Source organism: Schistocerca americana, chromosome X, assembly GCF_021461395.2.
Source record: "Schistocerca americana isolate TAMUIC-IGC-003095 chromosome X, iqSchAmer2.1, whole genome shotgun sequence".
Lineage (NCBI taxonomy): Eukaryota > Metazoa > Arthropoda > Insecta > Orthoptera > Acrididae > Schistocerca > Schistocerca americana.
In genome coordinates, this window is record NC_060130.1 from 357,542,808 (window position 1) to 357,558,889 (window position 16,082).

The 16,082-nt window shown below is 43.7% G+C and overlaps 1 protein-coding gene across 1 annotated transcript in view; it reads right to left on the bottom strand.

Annotated features, from left to right (window-relative positions):
• Positions 1 to 16,082, bottom strand: part of LOC124556022 (protein suppressor 2 of zeste-like) — an 85,241-nt gene that overhangs the window by 16,651 nt on the left and 52,508 nt on the right. The window lies entirely within an intron of this gene.

A 16,082-nucleotide genomic window follows, 5' to 3' on the forward strand; every position in this document is an offset into this window, starting at 1 on the left:
ATACGGCCAACACAGTCGCGGCACTCCTGCAGAAATTCAAATGGGAGGTTCTCGGCCACCCTCCATACAGTCCGGACCTCTGTCCCTCTGATTACGCCATTTTTGGTCCCCTTAAAAAGGCTCTGAGGGGCAAATATTCACCTCGGACGACAACGTCCAGCTGTACGTGCGGAACTGGTTAACATCACAGTCCCGGGAATTTCATGAGACAGCCATTTACCGCCTTGTGTAACAGTGGGACAAGTGTCTCAACAGCCAGGGTCAATAATTCTAGCATGTGGACAATGGTTTCTGTAATTATGCCTCCGGCTCGTTTCTTTTTGAACGCCCCTTACATAATAGTCACGCAGCAAACCGAAGATGAAGAGAAATAGTTGAGGGCAAGTGAAAAATAAAACTAGAAGTTAAATTGAGAACACGATAAACATAAAAGCACTGAGACAGGCGTTTAGCCAGGACTATGCACAATAACAGTTGCGGTGGTATACTATGTCCTATTTCACGTCAAGAAATGTCTAGTGCAGCAAACTAGGGCAGAAATAGGCAAAAAAATCAGTGCCAAACGAAGGAATAGCCCAAAAATGTGCAAACTGACGACACTTCGCGATGCAAGCTAACAACGAGACATAAAATGCAGGAAGTAAGCTCACAACTCAATATCTTTTGTAACGACTTGTTTTTACACCTAAAACGCAAATCGCATTATAAATATGTCCCATTACAGATCACTGACATTGTTTTATAACAATAAAACGAAACGCCTGCGTTTATTTGAATACGTACTGTCCTGCAGTTGCCCAGACGGATTTTAAACACGTTTACTCAATCAGTGCCGGCTGGGGTGGCCGAGCGGTTCTAGGCGCTACAGTCTGCAACCGCGCGACCGCTACGGTCGCAGGTTCGAATCCTGCCTCGGGAATGGATGTGTGTGATGTCCTTAGGTTACTTAGGTTTAAGTAGTTCTAAGTTCTAGGGGACTGATGACCTTGGAAGTTAAGTCCCATAGTGCTCAGAGCCATTTCCGATTTTTACTCAATCAGTACTAATAGAAATCGGCAGGGGGTGATTGCCAGGTGCTGGCAGATCCAGACATGCGCACGAACGGCTCACTTTTGCAGTGTTCGCGCAGGTAGTAACCGCAAACGTGTTGCAGCCTGTCTGCCACTCGAACTTTAGTACAGGAAAGAAGAGTATCTCGTGGACACTACAGGCTTACTTCTGCACCACAAGGCACTGGCGGCTTCATTTGCCAATTTGTAACACACTGCTGAACCTACATAGCGAGAAGAACTTTCTCGGAGTGCCACACGTCACAATTTCCAACAGCGCCTCAGATTACAAACATAGGGATGTGACGCACCGCTGCGGCAATTTATTGAACCACTTGAGCTGTTGCAGTTCTGTATAGCACAGACGCATTTGTTAGAGTTGTTGATATTTTTATCACCACTGTTTTCCAAAAATGTAACTTTTAAAAATTATGATATGATATCCCTAATTTACAGGTATATGTAGGTAAAAAATCATTTTAGAGATATCATTCAAAGAATTGTGGGAGTATTATTTTAAACGTAAAAAATTTGTCGATTCAGGCAGTCGCAATAAAATTGTTGCTTTTATAGAAAACTAATCCTGGAACATTTTATGGAAAATATTCGCTCGTGTGGCAGGTGGAGCAGATGGGAAGAGAGAGATGGTAGTCGCGTGAATGCCTTCTCTAAAGACAGGACTACTAATCTCGATGATTATGTGCCAACAAACAAGAGTGCGACAACAAGCAGTTATGAAGATGGTAATGTTTGCAGCTTTTACCTCTGCGTTTATACTGCAGCATTGTTTAGAATGGTTTCTGCATTAGTGCTTTTTTAAAAAGACACCAGTCTGAAGACTTTTCTGTAACTTTTAGAGCCAAGTTGTTCGCCATGACAATGTTGTACATTGGCCAACCATATCTGAGAAGAGAGGCATATAAAATGACAAACTACAAGCTAAATCCCTAAAATGTCTTCATGAAGTCCAATGTTTTCACATTTCGTGATTTCCGGACACGGAGAGAAAAAAATCTTTATGGCTATTTCATCCTGTCTACGCATGGATAGACCACTGATGGTTACAATGTCTGTCTTTATACATGGTCTGTATCTTCACATTACAGTGTCCTGCAGAAATGTATGCATGTCTGAAGGAAATTTTAATGTGAAGATACACTGTATAAACACAGACATTGTAACCATCAATGATGTACACTGAATTCATCTGTATCCCTCGACTCCTACTGAAAAAAATACCTATAAAGCTACAAAATGTATTGTATAAATAATATTTATGTACATTTCATTTATCAAAGTATGTTTAGTGTGACACTAATCTAGCACTTATAATTTTTTTGTCTTTACTGCTTAATAATTACACTGTAATAGCCAAAGAAACTGGTATAGCCGCGTGGAGTGGCCGCGCGGTTTGAGGCGCCATGTCACGGACTGCGCTGCCCCTCCCGCCGGAGGTTCGAGTCCTCCCTCGGGCGTGGGCGTGTGTGTTGTTCTTTGCATAAGTTAGTTTACGTAGTGTGTAAGTATAGGGACCGATGACCTAAGCAGTTTGGTCCCTTAGGAATTCACACACATTTGAATTTTTTTTTTTTAACTGGTACTATCGTGTAGGTCCCCAGCGAGCACGCAGAAGTGCCACAACACGACGTGACATGGGCTCGACTAATGTCTGAAGTAAAGGTGGACGGAACTGACACCATGAATCCTGCAGGGCTGTCGATAAATCCGTAAGAGTACGAGGGGGTGGCGATTTCTTCTGAACAGCACATTGGAAGGCACCCAAGATATGCTCAATAATATTCATGTACGGGGAATTTAGTGCGCAGCAGGAGCGTTTAAATTCAGAGTGTTCCTGGAGCCACTCTGTAGCAGTTCTGGACAGAATGCACAATGGACTTGAATGGATGCAGGTGATCAGACAGGATGCTTACGTTCGTATCACCTAACAGAGTAATATCTAGACGTATCAGGGGTCCCATATACTCCAACCGCACACGTTCCACACCATTACAGAGCCTCCATCAGCTTGAACAGTTCCCCGCTGACAAGCAGGGTCCATGATTCATGTGGTTGTCTCCATACCAGTACACGTCCATCCGCTCGATACAATTTCAAACGAGACTCGTCCGACCAGGCAACATGTTTCCAGTCATCAACAGTCCAATGTTGGTGTTCTCGGGTCCAGGTGAGACGTAAAGCTGTGTGTCGTGCAGTCATCAAGCGTACACGAATGGGCCTTCGGCTCCGAAAGCCCATACCGATGATGTTTCGTTGCATGGTTCGCACGTTGACACTTGATGGCCCTGCATTGAAATCTGCAGCATTTTGTGGAAGGATTGCACTTCTGTCCCGTTGAATGATTCTCTTCAATCGTCGTTGGTCCCATTTTTGCAGGATCTTTTTCCAGCCGCAGCGATGTCGGAGATTTGATGTTTTACCAGTTTCCTTATATTCACGGTACACTCATGAAATGATCGTACGGGAAAATCGCCACTTCACCGATACCTCGGAGATACCGTGTCCCATCGCTCGTAACCAATATAACAACTGCGCTAGACACTTGTTGTCTTATGTAGGCGCTGCCGTCCGCAGCGCCGTATTATGCCTGTTTACATACACTATGGCTGAAAATGACTTACAAGTTCTTGGCGCCTTCCAGCGGTAATGCTGGAATTATATATGATGTTGGCCCATCCTTAGCCATGATGACAGCTTCTACTCTCGCAGGCATACGTTCAATCAGGTGCTGGAAGGTCTCTTGGGAAATGGCAGCCCATTCTTCACGGAGTGTTCACCGAGGAGAGATATCGATGTCGGTCAGTGAGGCCTGGCACGAAGTTGGCGTTCAAAAGATCCCAAAGGTGTTCTATAGGATTCAGGTCAGGACTCTTTGCAGGCCAGTCATTACAGAAATGTTACTCCGCCACAGGCCGTGCATTATGAACAGGTGCTAGATCGTGATGAGAGATGCAATCGCCATTCGCGAATTGCTCTTCAACAGTGGGAAGTAATAAGGTGCTTAAAACACCAATACAGGCCTGTGCTATGATAGTGCCACGCAAAACAAGGGGTGCAAGCACCCTCTATGAAAAACACGACCACACTATTACAGCACCGCCTCCGAATTTTACTGTTGGCACTACACACGCTGGCAGATGACGTTCACCGGGCATTCACCATACCCACACCCTGCCATCGGATCGACACATTGTGTACCGTGATTCGCCACTCCACACAACGTTTTTCCCCTGTTCAATCGTCCAATGTTTACGCTCCTTACACCAAGGGAGCTGTCGTTTGGCATTTACCGGCGTGATGTGTGGCTTATGAGCAGCCACTCGATCATGAAATCCGAGTTTTCTCACCTCCCACCTAACTGTAATAGTACTTGCTGTGGATCCTGATGCAGTTTGAAATTCCTGTGTGATGGTCTGGATAGATGTCTGCCTTTTACACATTACGCCCTGCGGCGGTCTCTGTCAGTCAACAGACGAGGTCGGCCTGTACGCTTTTGTGCTGTACATGTCCCTTCACGTTTCCACTTCACTATCACATCGGAAACAATGGACAGAGGGATGTTTAGGAGTGTGGAAGTCTCGCGTAGAAACGCGTCACACAAGTGACACCCAATCATATGATCATGTTCGACGTCTGTGAGGTTCGCGGAACGCCCCATTCTGCTATCTCACGGTGCCTAATGACTACTGATGTCGCTGATACGAAGTACCTCGCAGTAGGTGGGACCACAAGGCACCTAATATGAAAGACGTACGTTTTTGTGGGTGTCCGGATACTTTTGATCGCATAGTGTATGTCTGTATTTGAATACGCATGCATATATACCACTTACTTTGGCGATTCATTGTATATCCAAAGAGGGTTAAAGCAACTAGAAAGTGTTGTACAACGGCAGGTTGACTTTCGAAGAATAGCAGCTTGGCTTTTTTGAAAGGCGCCGTCGGGAAACAAGTTACGGAAAATGAAAGTAGGGTCGTTTTGCTTTGTGATGTGGGAGCTAGCTGTGACCCACTGCCCCGTCGCTAGCCAGGCAGCTTCGAGCATCAAGTGCGAAGGGCCTGAGCGTTAGCATCTAATTCCGGCGCGGGCCACAGGATTGATTAATGATTAGGCAACACAGGCGCCGTGATTGCATTCCACACGTGACTGGCACGCGCGCCCCGTTATTGACGGCGCCACGCCACACCCTCCCTCGCGTCCTCCCTACACGTACACGATGGAAAACTTCGGGGCGCCTCCGCGCTCCACAAACCGCACTGCCGGATTGTAATATTGGGCGGCTAATGTTCAACAGAAACCTAAGCGATCATTTAAATGGTCATCAGAGTACGTAGCAAAGCGCGCGCTAAAGCAAGAGGGGAAAGTGGCGTCCGGTTAGATGCAAAGACGCAAGCGCATCACGTTCGACCGCTATTCGTGACCTTGGCGGTTGCTCGGGAGTGGGGTAGCGAGAACTCGCAGCTCGAGCTCAAGCATTCTAACGGAAGGAACATCGGCGGAGGGTGATAAAGAATGACCTGCAATTAAAAACTGCATGCATGGGTAAGTACACGTTTAACACACACATTATTTCGTGGTCATAATATTTGCATTCATCTACTGTCTTGCTGAGAAACATCGCGGTATGACAAAATGCTCACATGACTGGTTCATTGAACATGTCCTAGAAGCAAAACTTCTTTCTGCTATAATCACACTCAATTTATGAACTCACTTCACGACTTTCCGGAGGAAGAAATAACGTGATATTTGAATGAAAACTAAAAATTAAAACTGCGAGATAAAAGAGTCATAAAATAAAATCAGTTATATTAATCCAGAAGTGACTGAAAATTACGTAAAACAGTACAGGTAGTATGGGACACTTGTGTATGTCGGGTATTTAAAAACCTATATTTTATAGTATTGGTCCATACTACCATTTTTCTTAACATCTCGACCTGTAAGTATTAGAAAAAATTTTCTCGCTGTGTGTCGTTTTGGCTAGGAATTTTTTACAGCAAAATAAATGTTAAAGTAAAGATTTAATGCAGTTATACTTTATTTCAAAAAAAGTTTTGTACCGATGTTGGCTTAGTGGCCCATCCTAGCCACAGTTTTCTTATGGTATACAAGTACACGATATTTACGCAGATTCTTTGTGTTTCATCTCGTAAGACTCATTGTCTTCATAAAATAATATACTTGTTTCCGTATTGTTATGAATTAACAAAATTTAGTTTTCGTTGAGGCGATCTGGATGAAAATAGCAGCGCTTCTCTTCGGGTTGAAGAGCACAAGAAAATCTTCAACTGCTGCTGCTGCTGCTGCTGCTACTATTACTACTACTACTACTACTATTTAGTGACGAAGCGAACTGAAGACCCGGCTAAAATGGTAGTGCCGTTGTGTTGATGCCTAAAAAACTGCGAAGGGAGGTAGTTACAACGTATCCATATTACTTAGCGATACGCCGGACCCAATACTATACTCCGTTCATCATAAGAATAAACCTCTTGTCAACATTACACTATGTATTCTTTCGCGCTTGCTGAAACCTCACTGGATTTCGTTTCACGTGGAGCGGAATCCAAACTGTATCGAGTACAGTCGAGTACGATAATGTGGATACGTTTTATCCTGCGCGTTACGCGTACATCGACTCAGCAGTGATAAGGACAACTTTAACGGCGCATTAACGTGGACAGCACTGGCCAGACAAGTAATGCACCTGACCTACAGTGATGTGAACAGCTGCAGTACAGACGTAAAAAGAGGCAAGCTGAGAACAATACAGCTTTGAATGTCATTTAATTTTTATACAGAAGGAAATTATATATGGCAACACTCATGCGATACGCTTCTTAGGTGCCTGACGGGAAACATAACATGCCCTCGATGTTAGCTAACATACTACTGTAAGTAAAACATGAGTGATGTAAATTTCTGACTTTAATAAGGGTAATTTTTCTGCATGCGGTATGCGTGACGTAAATGCGCACTGCTGATTTGCTATGTAGTTAAATACTGAAGCTACTGAAGGTATTACGGTCAGTCGTCCGGTAATCTCTGAACTCCTTCCATATCGGACACCGAGCAATATGTTTCAGTACTGTTACTCCTCCTCTGTTATGACGGGCTGTTCTGCATTTTGCCATCGTTCGGCAGTGACGTGTCACAAAGCTTCTTGGATTACTTCCAGTACGTTTGGGAGCTTAAATGTCTCGTTATTTCTCGCAACAAATCACTCAATTGGCTCTAGAATAGTTCTATTGGGTTCAGATGGCAGTGGTAAGGTGACACCTGTAAAAATGCAGCATTTGTAGTGTGCCCGACGCCATGAAAATTATTATTTTCCATGTTTCTACGACGCTTATCACTCTGGCATGTGTGATATCACATCTCTCCTACAAAACAATGGGCATATTCAAATAAAGAATATCTGATTTTTCTTTTTTCTCCGAAAAAATTCGATTGTGTACTGTTTTCTTAACTTCATCAATCTTTAACTATCTTTTATAAAATATAGATACTTAAGAATTTATACTCGCAATGGAAACCAGAATTTTGTCAGCGAAGTATTCAAACAAAACAAAAAAAGTTGTAGATCATTGCGAGATCCGAACTACCACCCCAAAGCACGAATGATTATTATTCTAGAACGCTACCGATTATGCCACGCACGTGATTTAAATATGACCCATGTTTACTACGCAATATTTCTTGAAAAACATCAGAGCTGATTTTTCTCTGTAAGCTTGCGAGAAACATCAAGAACAATTTGTTTCTCGCCATTAACGGTGTTCCGTGAGCAAGTTTCACTACGAAGCAGAAAGCAGTGCAATCCATTTTCACAGTACGTATTAACAGCGAGACAATCAGCACAAGTAGCGTTTACGGAGACTGTGACTGTACACCATTTCTAAAATAAAAATTACGTAACTAAATATGATTAAGAAAAACGTTGGTGGCTATTAATACATCAGAATGTCTTAAAATTTCATTAACAATGGCATAGTAATAAGATATCTGATACATAAGTTGGACCTTCTTCCAAGAGCGGAACAACACCAGTGTATAAGAGCTACGTCTGCTGACCAATCATCGCGTTTGAGTTTGTTTACATCAGGTTTGTTCTTTGATAAACAAAGGCCGGCCGTGGTGGCCGTGCGGTTCTAGGCACTTCAGTCCGGAACCGCGTGACTGCTACGGTCGCAGGTTCGAATCCTGCCTCGGGCGTGGATGTGTGTGATGTCCTTAGGTTAGTTAGGTTTAAGTAGTTCTAAGTTCTAGGGGACTGATGACCTCAGATGTTGAGTCCCATAGTGCTCAGAGCCATTTGAACCATTTGATAAACAAAGTACAGTTTCAGGTTGCCAATCAAGTGGCTTCCGTGGAGAACAAAAATTTCATCTTCAACATTTCTCGTAGTTATTAACCTAATTTAAAAATTTAAAATGCGGTCATAATCTACTAATTAATAGGTGTAATCTTATGATAGAAGTTACCAGGCAAATATTACGTTCAGGAACTGTGTGTTTGTCTTGTGCCAGTGTAGCTAACGACTCGCAAATACACTAGCTTTATCCATCCAGTGTTTGAGGATGGCAGCACTTAGTGAGTTGTAACAAACTTGACACATAATTTTAAACCTTTACGTAACTTTTTCTCGCTGTCACCACCCAGACAATGATGGAAGTTGGTCATGCACAAAAACTTCAGCATTAGGTATGACTTTCTGGTTTGTTACTTCTTTACTACTATGTCTATCTGCAACACAATTTTGAGATAGTATCTACATAAATCACTAAATGTAGTTGCAAAATGCTATCACTATACGACGCATAGTTCACGAGGTGTGACGTCAAAAAGATTGAGAAGCATGAAAACCAGGCCCTTACTTAAAATAGAGCGCTAATTATTCCGACTATATTCATCCAGTGTTTCATAATGAGAGCGATTAACAGACTTACAACAAACTTTCAGCATAAAACTGAAACCCATTCTAAACTTTTTCTCACTTACATGCGTCAATTATAAAAGAATAAGTCATTTGTAAAGTAATCAGACATTTGAAGCTGTTTTATAGATGGGAGTTCGATTCTTTAAAGAATCTGGTGTTACTGGTACTTCCAATATTTTTACAATTGGGACAATACCAAACGCTACACGTCTATACCCTATATAATATTTCTGGCTTTACAGCCATCAATTCAGCTACAAGCAGCTCTTCTTAGAGCAGTTGAGAAGGCAGCAGTGGCAAGATGACGTAATGTGGTGTGAGATACCAGTTACAGATGGGTTTTTTTTTGGTACGGGTATCGTGAGAGAGAGGGCCTAAATTGTCGTCTTCTCCCGCGATTGTCTGCTGCGTTCGGAAGCTGCGCGCCAAAATGGTAATCTTCTGTCATTAATATTAGACAAACTAAACAGCGCATTTACTTGCATTTAATATTAAAGCATCTCTCAATAGCGTGCTATCATTTTACAAGTATTAATAACCAGCAGAATAATAAACAACTTCTAAGCAAAAATGCAGACGAAGCATTTCAGTGATCTTCGGATTGCGCCTAACATGGATGGTGGACGAAGTGGTTCGACTATAAGATCGTAGCTGTTTCGGCAGTCTCGGCGGGCGGACATGTTGTCTGAAGTGGTCGACATCAGGTTAAGACTTTATTAGTAATGTATAGTTATTTGGACATGTAGTTGAGAACAGTGTGATTGTAATTACGGAAATACGCAGTTCACTATTTTGTTGAAGAATGGAAATTATTTGTGACTCTAAAGTGGAATTTAATTGTGCAGTTTCTTGTGTTTTGCCTATAAAAAGCTAGTGGCATCCCATATGAAAACACTAATTGGGAATTTAATTATTCACATAATATCAATTCCTCGCTAGGAGTTACTTACACCCTCAAGATAACGGATTCACAACCTACGTGCTGTTTTCTGCGCAAGAGACAACTGCAGAAGACTGCAGATTGGTGAACATTTAGTTATTAGTAGAAGTTATGTATTCCATTCGGGGAGGTGGAAGCAAATAGGCACCTCGCTTGTACTGCAATCTTAGTACAAATGAGATCAGTGACACGTCATCTGTTGTAACACAGAGGAGGTATGAAGGAGAGAAAGGTTTTGAGCGAAAGGGTTTATAACACCCACGCATAAATATAGCACACCCTCTCTCGTTGCCGGCGGGAGTGGCCGTGCGGTTCTGGGCGCTACAGTCTGGAGCCGAGCGACCGCTACGGTCGCAGGTTCGAATCCTGCCTCGGGCATGGGTGTGTGTGATGTCCTTAGGTTAGTTAGGTTTAATTAGTTCTAAGTTCTAGGCGACTGATGACCTCAGAAGTTAAGTCGCATAGTGCTCAGAGCCATTTGAACCTCTCTCGTCCCTCTGCTTTCAACTTACCGTACCTATTTGCACCAGAGTTAAATACAGGCAAGAACTTTCGTTTGAAAATACTCCTTGCACACTATTTGACTTTTATGTATGAATAAACCAATGGCCCCTCTAATTCTGACGCTGTATTCATTCGTGAAAATCTGACTTACTACAAATTTTTCGAAACTATGTTGTCTTATTTATTCAAACACTTTTTAAACCCAAACCCCATGAAGAAAATAAAATTTTTCTGTTACCCTGCTAGCGATTAAGTCCTTAACCATGTAACAAATGCTATGAAGTTTTCGTGAAATTGGTGTTCAAAATGGTTCAAATGGCTCTGAGCACTATGGGACTCAACTGCTGTGGTCATAAGTCCCCTAGAACTTAGAACTATTAAACCTAACTAACCTAAGGACATCACACACATCCATGCCCGAGGCAGGATTCGAACCTGCGACCCTAGCGGTCGTGCGGTTCCAGACTGTAGCGCCTTTAACCGCTCGGCCACTCCGGCCGGCGAAATTGGTGTTTGTTTGTATTCTTCACAAAACCGAAAAAATTTCTGACTAGCAACAGTTTCATCCATATCGTCAATGGAATACATATAATGCTGTTTGCTACTTCATCTCGAGGTAGATGCTTGAATCCCCCCTCGCTCGGCACCGTGTCCTTCCTCCCGAAGCACGCACATCAGTGAAATACTGAACTTCAACATGTTGCTTGCACATTCAGCATTGTCACTTCATATTCAGTAAACCTAAAGATGCAGCATATCTTTTCCTGGTCGTCCATGTGTGCTGGCCCTTTCCGCTATTAAAGTGGGCCCAGCCAGTTTCCGGCGGCAGGGGTAAGAGATTTTTTTTGGCCTGAAGAAGATGGGCTGGATTTTCCCTAATCCTCTTAAATGAGGCCGGTCCCGGTAGGAGAATACTAAGGCTGGCTCCAGGTCGAGTGATTACCCCACGAAGGCCGGCAATATCCGACGTTGCAGAGGAACTACTAATAAGGGGACGACCACCCAGTTCGGCTCATATTTGGCACATCACTTGTGTACAACCTAAAATGACTCTTACCTTCTTTCGACTCAACACCACCTCGCTTCCTATCCCCATTTTTTAGAAAATCACCCCTGACGTTCATGACACATATTCGACTCAAAATTGACGGAGTCGATAGAAAAGTGAAAACTGAACATTTTTCATCATCAATGTGGCGTCCGTAAACGCTTATTTTCTTACAAATCAAGGAAAAACTTGTAACGACTGCTTCCAATGTATTCACAATCTGAACGCTTTTGAACGAAAGCGCCGCTGGGTAGCGACCAAGGCATCAGGCTGAGGACAGAACCTTCGATTCCCAAATGTATTCTGCAGTTTTTTCCTATTTGTATTTATTTCCGTATCGAAACTGAGAAGAACAGGCGCTTTAATAAGATAATTAATAAAGAATAATAACAAAGCAGGGTGGAATAATGAAGAATTAAAATTTTAATTCTGGTTGCCGTGCAATGACTTTTTCATTCACTCTTGTTAGATGTCCCCAGTTTCCTTCGAACAACAACATGGACCGTATTTGTCATATAAACATTTGAAGCAAGGATACTCGTGGCACCAAGATCATTTAATGATTGCAGTCTTAGATAATCTACACCATTCCTTCCGAAGATATGGCAGAAAACGGCCTTTTATACTATTAAATATTTCTTTTGGGGAATTAATTTTAATCCAAACCACGCATACTATAGCATCGCCTGAAAAATCGGTGCTGAAAGTTGATAATGAATTATGCTATGAATCTCTGTTGTGCAATTCCCGCTGGATTTTCAGATGCTGTCGTGCAGCCATGAAGGGTACCCGAGTGGGCCCTCGGCTACGAAAGCCCATATCGATGATGTTTCGTTGAGTGGTTCGCACCCTGACACTTGGTGACGGCCCAGCATTGAAATGTACAGCAATTTGTGGAAGGTTTGTACTTCTGTCCCGCATCTCGCTGTAAACAACCACCGTGCGGCCGGCTGCCTGTGATGCCTCGTGAGGAATTCACAGGAGTATTAATCGGAAATATTTTCATACAACGAGGCTTAAAACTGTAATTATTTACTTATTCTTCAGAAATTTACATTGAAGCGCCAAAGAAACTCCTATACGCGTCCGTATTCAAATGCAGAGATGTGTAAATAGGCAGAAAATGGCGCTGCGATGGGCAACGCCTATATAAGACAAGTGTCTGGCGCAGTTGCTAGATCTGTTACTGCTGCTACAGTGGCAGGTTATCAAAATTTAAGCAATTTAGAAAGTGGTGTACAGTTGGCGCACGAGCGATAGGACACAGCATCTCCGAGGTAGCGATGAAGTGGGATTTTCCCGTACGACCGTTTCACGAGTGTGCCGCGAATATCAGGAATCCGGTAAAACATCAAATCTCAAACATCGCTACGGTCGGAAAAAGATCCTGCAAGAACGGGTCCAAAGACGACTGAAAAGAAGCGTTCAACGTGACACAAGTTCAAACCTTCCACAAATTGCTGCACATTTCAATGCTGGGCCACCAACAAGTGTCAGGGTGCGAACCACTCAACGAAACATCATCGATATGGGCTTTCAGAGACGAAGGCCCACTCGTGTACCCTTGATGACTGCACGACAACAAAGCTTTACGCAACGCCTGGGTCCGTCAGCACCGACAGTCGACTGTTCGTGCCTGGAAACTTGTTGCCTGGTCTCCCGGGTCTGGTTTCAAATTGTATCGAGCGGATGGACGTGTACGGGTATGGAGACAACCTCATGAATCCATGGACCCTGCGTGTCAGCAGAGGTCTGTTCAAGCTGGTGGAGGCTCTACAATGGTGTAAGGCAAGTGCAGTTGGAGTGATATGGGACTCCTGATGTGTCTAGATACGACTCTGACAGGTGACACGTACGTAAGCATCCTGTCTGATCACCTGTATCCATTCATGTCCATTGTGCATTCCTACAGAGTTGGACAATTCTAACAGGACAATGCGACACCCCACACGTCCAGAATTGCTACAGAGTGGCTCCAGGAATACTCGTCCGAGTTTAAACTCGTCCGCTGGCCACCAAACTCCACAGGCATGGACATTATTGAGCATACCTGGGATGGCTTGCAACGTGCTGTTCAGAAGAGATCTCCATACCCTCGTACTCTTACTGATTTATGAACAGCCCTGCAGGATTCATGGTGTCAGTTCCCTTCAGCACTACTTCAGACATTAGACGAGTCCATGCCACGTCTTACTGCGGCACTTCTGCGTGCTCGCGGGGGTCCTACACGATATTAGGCAGATTTATCAGTTTGTTTGGATGTTCAGTGTAAAAGTTTAGGAACGAGGGAAGACTGTAGCGAAATGTAGGCAGACCTGCGGTGGATCGATGACTGGTGGAGGGACAGGCAATCGACTTTGAAGGTAAGCATGTCTAACGTATTGGTCCTACATAAGCGAGGATATCCACTGGTGTACGGTTACACTGTTGGCAACAGATCACTGGACACAGTAACAGGCGTAAAAGACGTAAGGGTGACAAACCGGAGCGCCCTAAAGCGGAATGACTAAGTAAAACAATGGTTCGCACGCTGACACTTGGTGATGGTCCAGCGTCGAAATCTGCTGCAACTGGCGGAAGGATTCCACTTCCGTCACGTTAGACCGTTGTCTTCAGTCGTCGTTGGTCCCATTCTTACAGGATCTTTTTCCGGCTGCAGCGATGTCGACGATCTGATGTTTTATCGAATTCCTGATATTCGCGGTTCACTCGTGAAATGGTCGTACGGGAAAATCCCCACTTCATCGCTACCTCGGAGATGCTGCGTTGCATCGCCGACTATAGCACCACGTTCAAAGTCACTTAAATCTTGATGAGCTGCTATTGTAGCAGCAGTAACCGATCTAACAACTGCGCCACACGCTTGTTGTCTTATATAGACGCTGCCGACCGCAGCGCCGTATTCTGCCTGTTTACGTATCTCTGCATTTGAATACGCTTGCCTATACCAGTTTCTTAGACGCTTCAGTGCATAAACAACTGTATCACTTGCGAAGAGCCTTACAGAGCCTCGGGTGTTATCCACTAGGCAATTTATATACATAGTAATTATTAATTTACGAAACATTTAAAAAAAAGCGGTACAAATAAATGGCGAAGAACAACATAACAAATGATACGATAATTATCAGTAGCTATGAAACGTTACAACAATCGCGTAGCTAGGATGTTATTTATTTTCTACATCTACATCTACATTTATACTCCGCAAGTCACCCAACGGTGTGTGGCGGAGGGCACTTTACGTGCCACTGTCATTACCTCCCTTTCCTGTTACAGTCGCGTATGGTTCGCGGGAAGAACGACTGCCGGAAAGCCTCCGTGTGCGCTCGAATCCCTCTAATTTTACATTCATTATCTCCTCGGGAGGTATAAGTAGGGGGAAGCAATATATTCGATACCTCATCCAGAAACGCATCCTCTCGAAACCTGGACAGCAAGCTACACCGCGATACAGAGCGCCTCTCTTGCAGAGTCTGCCACTTGAGTTTGCTAAACATCTCCGTAACGCTATCAGAACTCCCTAGGATTTTCTGTCAAGCCGGTACATAGAATTTTACTTTCGAATTCACTGCGCTTCACGCATAGCCCTCCTTACGCTAACTTTGACACCGTTTAGCTTCTGTTTGTCTGAGAGGTTTTGGCTGCGTTTAAATTTGCAGTGAAGCTCTCTTTGCTTTCGCAGTAGTTTCCTAACTTTGTTGCTGAACCACGGTGGGTTTTTCCCGTCCCTCACAGTTTTACTCGGCACGTACCTGTCTAAAACGCATTTTACGATTACCTTGAACTTTTTCCATAAAGGCTACCAGTTTCGGCATTCCACTGTGCCATATTCAGGCCCCATATGCATAAAATAAAATAACATCTCAGTTACACGGCTGTTGGAGAGTTTCACTGATACTGACAATTACTTAACCAGCCGATGTCTCCTGTCCATGATGGATCAACAGAGATTGAATGATACAATATGTACAGTACAAACTCTCACCGACTTTTTTTTCATAAATTTGTATTTTCTATGTCGGTCACCCAAATCAGTAGTCCTACTCCGCCCATACCAGACCCAGCATATCAGAAGTGGGAGTAAGAACAGCTGCTGTCGCAAGTCTTCGAGGTTTCCCACACTGTAGGGTGACGGATGTTCCATTCCGCACTAGCTCGATAGGTAGACTTTATGCGACTTCGCAACATCACGCTCCTCATACGGTCCACTGTCTGTTCTGACATGCCCAAACAGGCCAAACGTTTTGCATTGCGCAAACAAGCATCCTCCTCGCATTTCTTGTACCACTTCATTATGCTGTTGTAAAACTGGTAGTCCCTTCTGAAACATGCACATCCACTACCTACTGGCTACGGGCAAATTCTTGAATACAAACTGCTCTCTCTGCCTCGTTCTCCGCCATTTTCAGGATCTACGGTCGGTGGTGCCCTGTCGGCGGCTCTCCAAAAAAAATTGCTGGCACATATACAAAAAGTATTTTCGACAGTTTGGCTTTTATGTACTACATCACTTATTTCGTGGCGTTTAGTCACTTACCTATTACCAACGATTCACGAACTTCGTAACTATAGATACTG